Here is a 16,581-nt window from a genome sequence, read left to right on the forward strand (position 1 = left end):
TTTCATTTGGAAATCGAACTCACTTAAAAATGTTGTCCATCTGGCTTATCGAGCATTTAAGCTAGACTGGTTGAAGAAATTTGTAAGGCTACTATGATCTGTTAACAACATAAATTTCTTCCCCAACAGGTAGTGTCGCCACATTTTAAGTGCATGCACTACTGCTGTCAATTCAAGGTCATAAGCAGAATATCGCTGTTCATACTCCTTCAACATCTATGATTCATAAGCAATGACCTTTCCTTCTTGTGTTGGCACTCCGCCAACACCTTCTTTACCCGCATCTGTGCAAACCACGAAAGACTTTTCCAGATATGCTACCATTAACACAGGCGTGGTTGTAAGAAGGTGCTTTAGTATTTCAAAGCTTTGCTGACACTCAACTGTCCATTGGAAAGCATGTCCCTTTTTCTGTAAAGAGGTCATCGGGAAGGTGATTTTTGAAAATCCCTCTATGAACTGACGGTAGTACCCGATGAAACCTAGGAATGATATGATATCAGCGACATTCTTGGAGCTATCCATTTCATAATGGTTTTGATCTTCTCTGGGTCCACCGCTATTCCATCTGCTGATATAATGTGACCCAAGTATTGAATCCAATCTTTGAACAAGTCACACTTGCTAAATTTAGCATATAACTGATTTTCCCGCATAGTTTGTAATACTGTTATCAAATGTTCTTTATGCTCCTCCTGATTCTTAGAGTATATTAAAATGTCATCAATGAAAATCAGTACACATTTATCAAGGTAGATCTTGGAAAATACTATGCATCAGACTCATAAAGCTAGCTAGAGAATTTTTGAAGCCAAATGGCAACACCACGAACTCGTAATGACCATAACGAGTGCAGAATGCAGTCTTGTAAATGTCCCCTCCTTTATTATTATTTGATGGTAGCCAGATCTTAAGTCAATTTTTGAGAATACTTTAGCTCCTTGCACCTGATCAAATAGATCATTGATACGTGGTAAAGGATATTTATTCTTGATGGTCAGTTTATTTAATTGATGATAATCAATACATAATCTCAGGGTCCCATGTTTTTTACGTGCAAAGAGTACAGGGGCTCCCTAAGGGGACACATTGGGGCAGATATAATTTTTGTCTAGAAGCTCCTGAAGCTGCATTTTGAGTTCTGTTAACTCAGGTATACTCATGCGATAAGGGGCCCTAGATATAGGGGCTGCACCTAGAATTAGTTCGATGGTGAAATCAATATCACACTTTGGTGGTAATCCTGGAATGGATTCAGGAAATACATCAACAAATTCCTGAATGACAGGAATGTTTTCCAAGGAGGTCATTTTATTTTTGGTGTTTGTAAATCCCACCTGAACAACATATATTTGACAACCCTTCCTAATACATTTTCCTAGCTGACTAGCAGTGATAGGACGTAACTTGGTATTGGTTTTAATTCCTTGAAGTTCCTTCCTTTGGCCTGATTCAACGATAAAACTGACAGTTTTCTATTTGTAATCAACTAGGGACCAACATTTTTCCAACCAATCCATCCCGATTAAAATGTCGTATGAACCCAAAGGAAGTATATTAAGGTCAACGTAAATGGTTTGTCCTAAAATGGTTAAGGGGCAACATTTTGTTTTTGCAATTACCCTTCTTTTTGTCCCGGTGGCTAATTGAACTAGCCATGGTTTTGGAAACTTACTGCTTTGCAGTTGACACTTTTCTACCACCTTAGGACTAACATAGCTTAAGCTAGCACTGGGATCAAATAAAACAGAGACAGGTTTCTTAGCAATCATACCTTCACATTCGATCATGGTGGGCTGATATTCTGCTTGGTGATCATCCAGAGCAGCATTAATTCTGGGCATGCTCCTTGCCACTTCTCCAACCGTGGATGCTTCCTGCATATTTGATAGTTGTTCTGTCCTTGCCTTATGCAGAAAATTTTTGTAATAGTGGGGTTCTCTGCATCCCCAACATTACAGCGACGGTTTTGACTACTCATCATTAACAGATTTAATAACTCCTTCTCACTATCTGTTTTTAGAATATGCAGCTTTGGGCTGATTCCTTGCTAGGAATTTGCTGAGAGGTTTTTGTTGTATATTTATTCTATTAGAAAAAATTGGGTGTTTATTTGGGATCAGGCCTCTGCCTTTCCTATTCGACCCTCCTTTAGGTCCTTCATTTTTCTGTTTCATTTGCTGGTAGAAGATGCGGGCTTTCCGCACTACATCATCCATTGTTTTGGGGTAGTCAAACTCAAGTTTCTCCTTCATAAAATTAGATAGGCTACTGATGAAGTGTTGAATTTTGGCCTTTTCCTCTTGCATATAAGGCACATAACACAGCAAGAAGGTGAATAATGTCACATATTCATCCATGGTTAGGGTTCCCAACCTTAACTCGTGAAATTATTTTGCTTTTTCATCATAATAACGTTCAGTTATATACTTTTCTCTGAAATGCTTTTGGAATTCATTCCATGTAACTTGCTCTTCGTCAATTTAAAAATAATATTTATGGGTTTTAGATAGATAATCATCAAAATTAAGATGATATATTAGACATAATAAAAATATAGTCGTACTAAACTTACAAAAAAATTTATTTCACCTTAAATTTAATATATATTAAAATGATGAGGAATAGAAATCTGATCCTCTGCATTTTGCCATAGCAACTTGGTCTGCAGCGCTTATATAAACTCGCACTCACCATCATATTCAACACAACTACAAGACAATGAATCCAATAATCCGTGTTCATTGTCCATCATGCCTCCAGGCATTATGCTCGCCTCCTCCCTCAGTCGAATGCAAAAGCAATGGAAGAGGATGTCAGATCTTTAATTATCAAGGCATTTGGGAGGATCGCAGCTTTTGGAGAGCTGCAAAGGTTGTGTCACCCAAGACAGAAGCCAAGATTCTACATGTTGTTGCCCGGGCTATGAAAAAGAAGCAGAAGATCAAAGTGGTAAGCACTCTAGCTCATAGCCTCTCAAAGCTAGTGTGTGTTGGAGACCATGGATTGATTATCTCGACGGAAAACTATGCATCTATGACTGGAGTGAACAAGGGTGCCATGATGATTACAGTCCAAGGCGGTGCCATGATGAGAGATGTTGTTGACGAAGCTGTGAAGGAAGGTCTCGCTCTTCCTGCCATGATTTACTGGAACAGAGTTTCTGTAGCGGGCATTGTTTCTACGGGAGCCCACAGCAGCGGTCTAATGGGCAGAGGGAGCAGCGTTTATGAATACATGGTGGGTATGAGATTGGCGGTGCCTGCATCTCCATTAGAGGGGTACAACAAAGTCATGAGCTTGAGTACCGAAAGAGATGAAGATGAGCTGAAGGCTGCGAGATTATCTCTGGGAATGTTGGGAGTAATCTCACAAGTAACCTTTGCTCTGCAACCCATGTTCAAGCGTTCATTAAGTATGCCAAATCTAAGCGACGATAAGAAGCTAGAAAATGAAGCGGTCCATTTCCTGAGGGCTCATGATTTCGCAGATCTAATATGGTTTCCCTTTCATCAAAAGGTGTGGTTTCAATCGATCAATCGAGTTTCAGTTGATGTTCCCGGTGACGGCCTCAACGTTGGCATTGGGCATTTTTCCATCCAGCGTAGCCAGCCTTAAATATTCTGATTATCTGAGTAAGTATTTACGGATTTCCCATTTGTTTAGTTGAAAATAATGTTTTGTTGCTTTTAATAACTGGGTTGGGCTTAATAGGATAGGATAAGAATCTAGTATAAATCCATTTTAATCACTTATTTACCCTGCAAACTTATTTTGAAGGGTCAAACTTCAAAAAATTCACAGATTAAGAGATTTAATCTTATTAAAATGACAATTTAAAATATATATATATATATATATATATATATATATAAAAGATGATATATTTAAATCAAACATTTTAATATATTTGATTTTACTTAATATGAAAATTAGAATATTTTATTTTGAAATATTTTTCTTAATATTAAAATTAAAATATTTTACTTAACATAAAAATTAAAATATTTTATTATAAAGTATATTGTTTATATTAAAATGTTTTTATTTTATAAATATAACTTTTTGTCTATATTAAAATGTTATTTTATTAATAATTTTCTTTTAAAATCCGTAGAAACCAAAATTTTTGCTATCAAAAGACTTATTAATATAATTTTAAATACATACCAATATTATGCATATTAAAACATTTTTTATAATTTACATTAAATATTAATATTACTATTAATTTTTTTAAATATCACAAATTTTATTTTATATTAACAATTAAATAAATTACACTTAAAAATGTATTATTTCTTTGTTCGGTATTGAAATATATTCTAATGTCAAAATTAATATTATATTAAGCCATTTAAAAAAATTATTGTATTTTTAGTTATTTAATTTCTCTAAAATTTTAACATATAAATATTTTACTTTATAATATTTTTAATTAATTAAATACGTATATTCATTTTTATTTTTATCATAAATTACATTAATTATAATTATTTTTCAAGTTCAATTTACGGAGGGAAATTTTGTGAGTTTGAATTTCCCCAAGATTTCAGTTCTCAAACCCATCATGAAATTTTAGTTTCAGCTTTTCCATCGTCAGACCCCAATCAAGCAACCGTGGATTTGTTTTAAAATAATGTTGAATCCGTTGTTGCCTTATACACACAGGTGGAATACTCCAATCTACAGAGAATGCTACCCGAGTGTGCCATTATGTCGGAGAACAAATAAACCAGCTGTCGGTTAACGACAATCTATGATGATATTAAAATTTGAAAGTGTAGTTTAATTGTCTTATGTTTTGATTTTTGATTATTTTAAGTAAATTTTGTGGTTACTGGATTTGTTGGATCTTAAATTTTAGTTATATATTCCACACAATTATAATCACATTTTATGCATGGATGGATCACAAAAAAATTGAGAGTAAACATAAATTATGATCACACTTTATGCACACCTTTCTAACCAACTTGTTAGTGAAACCAAAATCATATATATGGTTGAAAACGCACGTTTTTCTACTCATGAAAATACATATAGAGTTGCTACATTCACATGAGTGAAAAAAAATGAAAGAGACACAACACATAATGAATCTTGATACTATGCATAGTTCTCCCTGAGCTCAATACACCTCCAATAGACACGATAAACCTGTGGACCTAAATGTGGATGAGGCTCAAAGGAACTCATCAATTGTTGCTGCAATAACTCATACTCATAAAGCTATAACACTTCTACCATACCCTCCCCCTGGGGTTATGCACCTCTCATGAATTTTGTAGTCCTTCTTTCTCCACACGATCTTTTGCTACTCTTTTGCTTCCTTCATCTGCGTCTTTCCTTCCTTCATTGGTTTTCTGATAGTTCCTCTTTCACTAGAACAAAACCATATGATTAACGTCCCTTTTTGCTTCCTTTTTTGCGTCTAGAGCCCATTTTTGGTGCTATTTGCATCCATTTATCAAATATGGTGCAAAAATTGATGAAAAATTTGCACCAATTTTTCCACCAAGTTTAGCCCCAGGTATTGCAATAGGTTTTGCACGAGGTTTTATGCTAAGTTTTGTGCCATTCGCTGCACCAAGTTTTGTTCTAGGGTTTGCATCAAGTTTGTCACCTAATTTTGTTACACTTACTTTTGTGTTCTCTATTGTATCCATTTTTTGCACCTACACTTGCATCAACTTTTGCACCATCTTTTGCAACATTTATTGCATCCATTTTTACATCCCCTTTGCGACAAGTTTTGTGTCAAGGTTTGTGTCTAGTTTTGCATCTACATTTGTTGCATCCACTTTTGAATCTTGTTTTGCATCCGTATTTACATCCTCTTTTGCATCTATTATTGTGTCCACTATTACATCCAATTTTGTTGTGCCACAATTTGTGCCTAGTTTGGCGCCTCTGTTTGCACCCACTTTTGCTTCTGATTTTGCATTAATGTTTGCATCCTAATTTGCATCTAAGTTTTCATTTTATTTTACATTTATTTTTGCATTCCTTTATGTATCCACTTTTGCGTCAGGGTTTGCATAAGGTTTTGTGTCTCACTTTGCATCTACTTTTGCATCGATTTTTGCTGCATCAACTTTTGCATCCATTGTTGCACCCATGTTTACATCCACCTTTCCATCCTTTTTTTCATCTTTGTTTGATTCTTTTTTTCATCTATCATTACATCCACTTTTACATCCACTTTTGTTGTGCCACAATTTGCGCCATGTTTTGCACTCATTTTTGTATGCATGTGTGCTTCCAATTCTACATCCATATTTACATCATCTTTTGCATCAAATATTGTGTCCACTTTTGTGTTAGGTTTATGCATTGGGTTTTGCTTCTCGTTTTATATTTACTTTTTCATATACTTCCATTGCATTCATTTTTTTCATCCAATTTTGTTTCTCATGTTGCACCCATGTTTGCATCCACTTCTACATCCCTTTTTGCATCTTGTTTTGCATCCAAGTTTGCATTTTTTTTGTTGTCTGTTGTTATATCCAATTTTGTTGCATCCACTTTTGCATCTAATTTTGTGTCCACTTTTGCACCCATGTTTTTGTCCATGTTTACATCCCTTTTTTCATCTTATTTTTCATCCAAGTTTACCTCCTTTTTACATTCAATTTTGTGTCCTTTTTAATATGAATGCATTATTTTTTCTATCTGTAGGAGAATGGGCTTCTTAAAGGGCTAAACATCACTCTAGAGAGAGGTATATATAAGAGTGAGAAAGAGGCTCATTCTCACCAACCCAAATCCAAATCGTCATTGTGGAGAGCATCTGAAGTAGCCACAACTCAAGAGGACAAGGTAAAGGGTGAGAAGGGATTGATTTTGGGTATGTTTTTGTTTGGCACAAGTCTGAGTAGGAGTATGAGGCTAGTTGCAGACTTGAGGGACAAAAATGCGCATGGTTCGTGGCTGATATTCTTAAGGAAACAGAGTTGAATTCTACTGGTCTATTATGGAAGTAACCAAGCCCTATATCAGGGTTGTTCTGTGGTCAAAGAGGAGCTAGAAAAACATCCTAAGGTGGCCTACGTGATAGCGAAGAAGGGCTGGTCTGTTAGCAAGGGACAACAAGAAATTTGTGGTAGTTTAAGTGTTGGTTTGGTGCCCTAACTAGGAAGAAAATATTAGGTCTAATATTTGAACAGGTCCATGAGAAACAATAGAGGAACATGCCTTTGATCAGAGGTAAGTGGTATCCTAAATTGATGGTTTTTCTAGGTGGTTAAGTGTCATAGTTAAGGACAAATTGTATTGTAGGAAAGCCTTATGATTTTTTGATAGCATGATTAAATCCTTGAATCAAATTCCATTTGTACATGTTGATGTAGAACTTTGATGGTGGTGATAAAAATGTCTTGAAGTCAAAACTTAAAAGGTGTATTGATCTTCCTTAACCCAATATGGGAGTGAAATCACTTTTTTAATGTTCAAATTATAGCAAATAAAAGGCAACACATGAATATCCAAGATGAATGTTGCATCCATAATTTGAAGATGTATATGAAGACACAAAGTATGTTTATGACCCTAGAAAAACATGTAGGGAAAATTCTTTAGTCACATACCATTATCTTTTGATGATGATTGTAGCCTTGCAATGAAACAATTTTTGATGTAAAGGGAATTCTTGGGTTTGCTTGATATGGCATGTTGTAGCTAAAATGAAAATATAACAAGAGGTTGTATCTCCTCTAGTTGTTCATTGATGAAAGGTTGTTTAATGAATATGGTGTCATAAGTCCTTAGATTAGTAGGTATAGAGTGCAAGACCAATTTGGATGCATTATATATCTATAAAATTCTCCTAGATAATTAGTCAAAACATTATTTGGGTACATAAGCGTCTTGATAGATGGAAGTATGCTCATAAAATGCCCTATTGTTCAATGTTTATAGTTAGGTTGATGTTAGGCCCTAGAGTATAATAAGTTCTTGATTATTTTGTGTAGTCCCAATGTGTGGCCAAAATGTATGATTGGTCTCCAATTATTATGTTGTTTGAGATGACAATCCTATAAGTAAATCATAATGGAGGAGTAAATATGAAGATATTTCCATAGAGATGCTAGAAAGTTTCTACAATGAATAACTTGTGGTTGGTTTCTATAGTGGTTAAATATGAATTGAAACAATATTATTTGACAACCAATGTTAATGGTAGATGTTTCTTTGTTGGAATTACAAGTTTACTGCAGGGAGGATATAATGATGTTCTAGACACAATAGAGAGTTTTTGGAATTTAATCCAAAATAATGGAAATGATAGTGCTTATGGTAGCAATGGAGATTGGTTGGAGATGGAAAAACAAGGTACACCTTCTATTATATTGAATCAAAACTAGGACCATGTGGAAAGATGAATCACATATTTTATTTGGAGGAAGTCTAACGTGGTGTGTGTAGATTTTATATATTGGTCATTGATGTTTATGAGCTTTATCTTAGTTAGAGTTGGTAATTGGGAGGAGTATTGTAATAGCATGTGATATTATAAAAGCTTGTACTTATTACCTCCATGACACAGAGCATGCAAATAATGTGTAACCATATCTATCTATGTATTATGTAAAGGGAATATCATTATATGACTCTTATAAGAAGGCATACCCATTATCCATGTGTCCTTGATGATCTAGATAACTTGTTTAATATAATGCACAACCTCTGATAGAATATGGGCCATGTGTTAGTTGAATTCTCTATGAGTAGATTGTGTTGGTTGTAAACTATAGGGGGCGTGATAGGCCTAAAAACCTAAATTTTCCTATACATTTAGGTAGATTTCATTGAAAATATGAATGAACCATGTACTCGAAGGAGATCTTAATGGGTCTGTAGTTTCAATAGTTAGGTACCCATGTATTTGGGTGGACTTCCAATCCATTATGTGGATGCTAACAATTTGGTAATGCTTACATGATCAAGGAATGAGACGCACATTCCAAGTTAGATCATATATCTACTTTATTGATAAAGAGTTTCTTTGATGTTTGAACCAACAGAAGATGACGATGAATACTTACCTAACAAATATAAACTCACTAAGGGTGAAAGTTGGTATTATAAACTCCTACCTATCATATAAAATATTATGTGATGCTTATGATCATACATTAAAAGGTTTTGGTTTGTTAATGTATTGATCATCGTTATGTAGAGTTGGTCTCAACATGTGTATTCTTTTTATGTGTTTTAAGGAGGTTGTTGGATCATGGCTTGATGAAAGATTTTGGTTAACAAGAATTTTTAAGTTAGTGCATAGTTGAAATTTCCTCAAAAAATTTAAGATAACACATCTATCTCAAAACGAAATCTTATTTATTTATATATGTAATATTGCATTGATAAATAAATTGAACACACACAATTTTGGTGTATAAATGTTCACTCTCTTATTATTTAGATTAAAATTTCAAAGATTAAAAGATTTTAATTTTTTAAAATTATATATCAAGTAAAAAAAGATAAATTAACCTTACATGAATTGCATCTATCACATGCATCCATAGGTTATTCATCCATTGGTACCTATGCGAACATATGAAAAGATAACTCTATGGTTAGGTATATCACGATCTAGACAATTTTTCTCGTTACTGCTCAAACAAGCTATGTTGGGATAAACAAATGGGAAACAACTGGGGTATGCCCACAATCCACATGGATCCATATGTTTATCAAGCGGGTTCACTTTAACATATTAATCTCACTTTTAGAGGTGGTGTACCATTTACCCTTTATAGAATAGAGATTAAAAATTTAACCACCCATAGGTTTTTTTTTGTTTTATCTTGATAGGAAAAGAAGAAAATGTCATGCATGAAAAATAGTATGTAGGTCTCTCTGTCGGGAAGGAGACATGTGTATATGAAAATTAGTGGAAGAAAACACAAGTGCAGGTGATATATGGTCACTTTTAATGGTGCAAAGACCAAAAGTAGAGGTGATATATGCATTGTTTTCAACTACAACATCTCCTCCATCTACTCTTATCGGCTTTCCTTTGCACCTTTTGATGCAATTGCTAGTTTTAATAAGTTAAAAGATTAGAAAAGTGAGTGTTGTAACAACCATTTTGACATTAAATCACAATGGAGGAAAAAAAAATTATATATATATATATATATATATATATATATATATATATATATATATATATATATATCCATTAGGAGGGAAAAGCATCCCTTATCTTTCCTTTTTAATGAACTATCTTATTTTTTGAAACCTTCACATCTTTGGTTGGACATTTTTTTCCCACGTCTACCTACTTTCAAACCTGCAGTTACAACTTTTCTCTATCCCCACTTTTAGGGAAAATCCAAGTCATTGAAACCCTATTTATGGAATTATAGTTTTTCTCAATACACATTATAATTACTCAATGCCCTGGTAGAATTCCTGGTATGGCCTCTACAGTTTTTAATGTTGTTGCTTTCCTGAAATGTTTTCCTCAACTAATATCAAATTCAATGATGGCTTTTTCGAATGCCATTTCGAAGTGAAATGCTTATTTGATCGAGTGAAAATCATTGTAAATACTTTGGGAGGCTTTTTTTACTGTAGATACTCCATGAACAAGCAAGTGGGAGATGCAAGTTTCAACAAGAGGTATTTACCCACAATCGATGACTCATTTCTATTTTTTTATCTCCATATTTTGTTGGGAAAATTTGATAAATGCACTGTAATAATTTTATTTTTTTGGATCAAGTAAGAGTAGGACCTTCTATTAAACTTAGCCAAATATACATAATTTACAAGAAGCCGCACCCGCTCTGTGAGAGTTCAGCAGTCAGCCGGGTAGGCCAAACCAAACCAATCACCCATAACCAAGAGAAACCTAAACAGGAAAGCCGGGGAGAACTGCCAAACAATTAAGGCACAAGGTCATCTAGTAGTGATGTCATACATCAAATGAGCCTAGAAATACTTGGAGGGCTAGTCCATCGAATTGGAGGTCATAAAAGGCCACAAATGACTCGTCGTGGATCCACAAGAGGTCCCACCACAAGCCAAGCTTAAAACTATCAAACAAACTCAACAAAAATTAAAAGCATAACACTCTAATCCTTTTTCGGGTCCGACCAACTAGCACAAATAGATCGCCACCATTGAACAACTGACTAAGATCCAACGGTCTTCGTGAATATCGGAAGGACGAGAAGCGTGAGAGTTAGCCGCCCAATGAGGGCAATTTTCTCTCTACTTGCTCCGCTATGTGTCGCTCGAAGAGTGGAATCAGAGCCAAACTCAGAAAAACCAGAAACCATTCGGACCCCGCCCAATATACCGCTTGTGGTATTGGAAAGGTTGACTCGTGGAAAAAGACAAACATGTCCTTTCGCCACGTGTTTCCCTTCAATTCCGTCCAATGGGCAATTCTTGGGCCAATCCCATCCACCTAGATTCCCTGTCAAACACCACCTAAGCCATATGAAGAAAGACACCTCATCCTGTGGAGCTATCCGAGTCAAACCCTTCATCATTCAATCAAAAGGAATCCAAACTTTAGAAAATAACCGAACCAAGGCAGGTTAGACTGTGTGGGGTTCTCCAACCTCCCGTCGGTCTTCTGGGTCCCTTTGATCCATCCTATTAGTCCATAGTTCCATACCCTGGGTTTCTTGACAGAGACATTCATCCCACAATTTGCCTGGGGGAAGCGAATCCCAAGCATACCTAGAATCCCTGTCCCTATTTGTCACTTCTTCATTCGCCAATCGATCTGCTAACATATTAACTTTCCTTTTCACATGAGCAAATCTGATAGTTTTAAGGGTTCGCAGGTGAGAATAGATGCGGTAAAATGTAGGTTTTAACCCCATACAGAAATTACCTGCATACGAATTCTAAAACGCAGAAAAAAATAATGCGAGAGCAAAACACATAAAACACATATACATAGAGATTTTCCTCTGGATCCCAAAACAGGGACTACCAGCTTGATTTTTCATTATGTTCCTTTCAATGTTACAATACATATTTATACATGCCGAAGCATCCAATACCATGGACCAAAAACCATCGCGTCCAATACCATGGACCGAAAAACCATTGCATCCAAAAAATATGTGTGAAAATCATGCACAAAACCATAGGTGGGTCCGCCCAACCTAACATAGCGTCCAAAACCAAAATTTTCCGGGGTGCTACCCCGGACCCCATAAAATGGGGTTATGGGTGCCCCTCAAACCCCCTGTTAACTACGTGGAAAGAATATAACACAACCCAACATTCTTCCGCTTGTTGTTTTCTTTCCATAGGGGGCCACAAGAGAGCTTAGTCATTTTTCCAGCCCTGAAATGCCCATTGTCCCTCTACACCAAGAGAACTTCTCAGAGCTCGCAGATTTTGTCAATGCATCTGCAATATTCTTCAAAGTGTCCACCTTTACCAGCAACACCTTTTTGTCTTCTATCATATCCCTCACAAAGTGATACTTAACATCAATGTGCTTTGTCTTTGAATGATATGCGGGGTTCTTTGCCAAGAAAATTGCACTTTGGCTGTCACAGTCTATCCTTATAGCTCCCTGTACTAACCCCATACTTGAACACAATATCTACAGCCAAACTTCTTCCTTGCTTGCATGAGTGGCTGCCATGTATTCTTCCTCTGTAGTTGATAGTTCCACTACATATTGTTTCTTACCCATCCAACTGACTGCACCTCCAAATAGGTTAAACACATACCCACTTGTAGATCTTCTCTGATCTAGATCTCCAGCCCAGTCTGCATCAACAAAGCCACAAATATCCAACATTCTGTCCAATCCTTATCTTCCTTGGTAGCACAAACCATAATCACTAGTGCCACTCAAATACCTAAAAACCCACTTCATTGCTGTCCAGTGCTCCTTCCCAAGTTTTTACATAAACCTGCTCAATACTCCCACTGCATGTGTAATGTCTGGTCTAGTATAGACCATTGCATACATCAGGCTACCCACTGCACTTACATATGGAACACGGGACATGTCCTCTTCCTCTTCTTGTGTCTTGGGACATTGTTCAACAGATAACCTCACACCTACAGGAATAGGAACCTTTACCGGTTTACTATCCTGCATGTTAAACCTCTGCAATATTGTCTTGACATACTTCCTCTGGTTTAACCAGAGCTTCCTCTTTGTCCGATCTCTTTTAATTTCCATGCCCAAAATATAGCTTGCAGCACCATGATCTTTCATGTCGAAATTGGAGGACAATTGGGTCTTCAAATCCTGGATAATTTCTTTGTCATTTCCAACTAGCAACATATCATCCATATAAAAGACCAGATAAATAACACGGTCACCAATTAATTTAAAATACACACAGTGATCTGCTTTGCTTCTGGTGAAGCCAAGTCCCCGTATAAATGTATCAAATTTCTGATACCACATTCTTGGTGACTGTTTTAACCCATACAGAGACTTCTTTAACTTGCATACAAGTTCTTTCTTACCCTTCACCGCAAAGCCTTCAAGTTGCTTCATGCATATTTCCTCTTCTAGATCACCGTGAAGAAATGTCGTCTTCACATCCATCTGTTCTACCTCAAAATCAAAAGCAGCAGCAACAGATAAAAGTAATCTAATAGAAGTTACCTTGGCAATAGGAGAAAAAATATCACCAAAATCAATTCTTGGCACCTGGGAATAACCTTTTGCTACCAACCGAGCTTTGTATTTCTCCACTTTTACTTCTGCATTTGTCTTATTTTTGAACACCCATTTGCTGCCAATGGGTTTCCTTCCAGCTAGCAACTCCACCAGATCCCAAGCCTCATTTTTGTGCAAAGATTCCATTTCATCAACCATGGCCTCTTTCCAGAGTTTTCCATCCTCCGAGTCTACGGCTTCCTTCACAGTTCTAGGATCATCATCAGTAAGAGATAAAGAAAAATTTGAACAAAAAGCAGATGGACTATACCTTTTACGTTGCCTTCTTTCTCGAACAGATCTTCTCACAGCCGGAGTTTGTGGCTCTTTATCTTCTGATTCCTCCTCTGCTGTAGAGTCTGATTCTTCCTCCTTTAGCTCAAACTCTATCTTCTCAAGTTCCTTTCACTGGCCTTCATGTTTAATAACAACTTTCACCTCTCTAAACACCACATCTCGACTGTACACAACCTTCTATGTGACTAGGTTCCAAAGCTTATAACCCTTTCAACCATCCTTATACCCAATAAAGATGCACTTTTCAGATTTACTATCCAACTTGGTTCGTTTCTCCTTTGGAACATGTACATATGCATCACATCCAAATACCCTCGGATGTGAAAGAGAGGGTTTCTTACCAGTCCATACCTCTTGTGGAGTCTTATCCTCCAACGCTAATGAAGGTGACCTATTGACCAGGTAACATGCAGTATCCACTGCCTCTGCCCAGAATTCATGTCCTAACCCGGCACCACTGAGCATGCTTCTTTCCCTTTCCATCAACATCTTATTCATTCTTTCTGCAACTTCATTTTGATGAGGTGTATATGGAGTAGTCTTCTACCGTGCTATACCACACTTCTTACAGAATTCTTCAAAATCCTTACTGCAAAACTCTCCATCGTTATCTGTCCTCAACACCTTTATCTTCTTCTCTGTCTGGTTTCCACCAAAGCCTTAAATTCTTTAAACCTGTCAAAAACTTCATATTTCTTCTTAAGGAAATATATCCATGTATTCCTTGAGAAGTCAGCTATAAATGATACATAGTACACAGACTTACCTAGTGATGGAACCTTCACAGGTCCAAACACATCGCTGTGCACAAGCTCTAATATCTGTTTCATCCTCTTACCACCAGAGGGGAAACTCACCTGATTTTGCTTCCCATATACACAATTTTCACAAAAATCAAAATCCAGAGAGCTATTACTCATACCTTCTACCATACCTTTACCATGAAGTATTCGAAGGCCCTTTTCTCCAATATGTCCAAGCCTTTGATGCTACAACATGGTCTTCTCTCCAGAGACCACTAGATTTTCTGCTCCACTTTCAGGAACCGCAGAACTATTGCACCCATCAATAACAGTGCTACCTTCTAGCTTGTATAGAGTTCCAATCCGAACTCCCCGCATCAATACCAGTGCTCCCCGAACCATTTTGCAGGTATCCTTCTCGAACACTATTTTTACACCTGCATCATCCAGCTTGCTTACAGAAATCAGATTTCTGGCTAATGCAGGAATATGTAGAACACCTGGAAGCGTTCTAACTCTTCCACCTTGTAGCTTCAACTTTACTTTCCCGCGACCAACGATTCTAGCCTTCCTATCATCTCCTAAGAAGACATCACCGCCATCGTATTTCTCATACTCGCAGAACCATTGGGAGTGAAGTGAAAGGATGCACCTGAGTCAATCAACCATGCCTCATGATCTACATGTGTACTTGAAGAAGCCAAGTACACATCCCCACCTTCATCTGAGGTGGTTTTTGCCTCTGCAAAAGGAGCATCATCAAATCCCTTTCCTTTATCAAGAGCTTTAGATTTATAATCCCTTTTGAAGTGCCATTCCTTTCCACATTTCTAGCACACCACCTTTACAGGTTTTCCTGGAGATTTAGATCTCCCTCTAGATTTAGATCTCCCACTCAATGACTTATTTTTGTTTCTATTCTGGGACCGTCCTCGTATAGACAAGGCATCACCATTTTGGCTCTCCATATTTTTCCATCTCATTTCCTCCGTCAGCAAGGATGAGACTATTTCATCAAAATGCAAGGTAATTGCATTGCTACCTATTGCAATAACCAGACTATCCCACGAATCTGGTAGAGAACACAACAAACTGATGCACTTATCTTCATCTGAAATTTTAATATCAACAGATGCTAACTGACTTACCACAGTATTAAACGCATTCAGATGCTTTGTCACCGAGTCTCCATCTTTCATCTTCAGGTTATACAGCGTTTTTCGCAGGAATAGTTTATTCACTAGAGACTTAGATTGGTACAAAGTCTCTAACTTGTCCCACAAAGCCTTCGCCATAGCTTCCCCTGATACATTCAGCAATACTGAATCTGAGACACACAATCGTATTGTGCTCTTTGCCTTCCGATCCAACTTTTTCCATTCTTCATCGGTCACTCTCGTTGGTTTAATACCCGGATCTACCGCAATCCACTGATCTTTATCCACCAACAGATCCTCCATCTTGAGTTTCCACAACTCAAAACTCTGACCATTGAACTTCTCGATCTCTGCCTTTCCACTGCTCACCATCTTCTTTCACCACCAGAATCGATCTCACAGATCTCTCACTGAACAGGGTCTACCACAGGCCCGAGCGAAACCCCTCAACAACAAATGCGTCCCCTTGAAGCCAAAACTGCTCTGATACCAAATGTAGGTTTTAACCTCGTACAGAAATTACCTGCATACGAATTCTAAAACACAGAAAATAAATAATGTGAGAGCAAAACACATAAAACACATATACACAGAGATTTTCCCCTGGATCCCAAAACCGGGATTACCAGCTTGATTTTTCATTACGTTCCTTTCAATGTTACAATACATATTTATACATGTCGAAGCATCCAATACCATGGACCGAAAACCATCA

General features: G+C 36.8%; 1 pseudogene; it reads left to right on the top strand.

Annotated features, from left to right (window-relative positions):
* Positions 1-2,721: 2,721 nt before the first annotated feature.
* On the top strand, positions 2,722-3,618 carry LOC149197837 (putative L-gulonolactone oxidase 1 pseudogene; annotated as a pseudogene).
* The last annotated feature ends 12,963 nt before the right edge of the window (positions 3,619-16,581 follow it).

The sequence above is a fragment of the Pinus tabuliformis genome, chromosome 2_2 (assembly GCF_031772625.1).
Source record: "Pinus tabuliformis cultivar Carrire ecotype Pingquan chromosome 2_2, CPIR1, whole genome shotgun sequence".
Taxonomy (NCBI): Eukaryota; Viridiplantae; Streptophyta; class Pinopsida; order Pinales; family Pinaceae; genus Pinus; species Pinus tabuliformis.